The sequence below is a fragment of the Dermacentor silvarum genome, chromosome 6 (assembly GCF_013339745.2).
Source record: "Dermacentor silvarum isolate Dsil-2018 chromosome 6, BIME_Dsil_1.4, whole genome shotgun sequence".
Taxonomy (NCBI): Eukaryota; Metazoa; Arthropoda; class Arachnida; order Ixodida; family Ixodidae; genus Dermacentor; species Dermacentor silvarum.
In genome coordinates this window covers 57,241,834-57,243,299 of record NC_051159.1, presented here as the reverse complement: position 1 = coordinate 57,243,299, position 1,466 = coordinate 57,241,834, and positions in this window count along the sequence as shown.

The window sequence follows — 1,466 nt, the reverse complement described above, 5'->3', positions numbered from 1 at the left end:
CGCAATCAGGACAGTGTAAGACTTTGAGTTCGACGTCGTGAACGTGCTTTATTTGTCGTGACAAGGACTTTGCTGCGATGTCCGTCCTGTTTACTTTTTTGACACGAAATACATGGTTGTTGTCGTAAAGTTGATGTCCTTTCTCGAGTGTCGGTGTTCGAAAATCAGAGTCCGCGAAGCCTCTGGCTGCTACGCCTGATGATGGCCGCCGATGCGAAGGCGCCGACACCAGCGATCGTCCGAGTGCTTCGGACGCACGACGCGCGCGACAGTGTTTCTGAAAGACAGTGTTGTGATACTAGGCCGACACGACCCACGACCGTGGGTGGTGGAAGTGCGACGAAAATTCGTGCCGCGTTCGAACGACGCCGCCGAACCCAACCTGCCGGCCCGCTGGATTCCTTCGATCTTAGTGCGATCGTCTGCTAAAACATCCAACCTAATCACGATTGCAGACGATTGCGGCAACGCCTGTGCTTGTTGTATGTATATTTTCTTGTGCTCGAAATGAATGGAAACTTGCTTTCGACGTGCGAAGTCTGGATAATCAGCACTCGTCTACCGCCGATGTTGTTTACATTACGCGTAGGCCTAGCGCGTCCGTCGAGTTCGACCGACGGTGAACGAGCCCAGCTGAGAAACTCTGCCGAAGGAAATGAAATTTCAGTTACGTTTTGCGCTGCTGTGATTTGAAATATGGCTCTCCTGACTTCGTGCTGTGTGTGGTGTGGTGTAAATGAACCGTGTGGAACTTCAGGTGGTGAACCGCGGCGTGTTTCGTGTGTGAATTATGTGGTCTCGGGACTCGGGTTTAACGGGCGAGCTCTGCGCTGTTTCCAGCGGCAAATATAACTTGCGAAAGCGAAAGACACTAGTAGCCGAACAATGGGAAATACGCGTACATCTTCAGCCATGCCATCCGTTTAGTTGAAAGTGCACTCTTCGATTCGGCGTGTGAAATCTAGTTCAGTACAAGTTCACAGTACTCCTTCACTCACTTCTTTCAAGTGCAGGTGTCTTATAGGCTAGTTGGCGATAAATCGCTCGTGCAGCGCTCAAGAACGCTGATACACTGAAGGAAACGTGATACAGCACTGTCATGTGTTCTTGTAGTTGAGCACTTGGAAAAAAAAATCTGTTTGCACTGTGCACCGTGTGCAATGCATAGGAGGACCTGCGTCATAAGGAGGACCTTATGCATGCTGCTGCGTATACCAGGATTGCTTCGATGCCTGCTTGACAAGCATCATGTACTGAGTCAGTGAAACTGCAATTGGCTTTTGATATATTTTTTGTTTTGTTTATGCAAAGAGCAGGTGGTGTGAGTGCATGCATTGCAGGGAAGGGGTAAAGGTGTCATCAGTGCATTTCGCAGTCTGTATGCTGAAGCTGCCCAAATCTCTTCAGCTTGCACTAAAATGCATCTCGCTGTGATACTATAAACTGTAGTCGGGAAAAAGATTAAC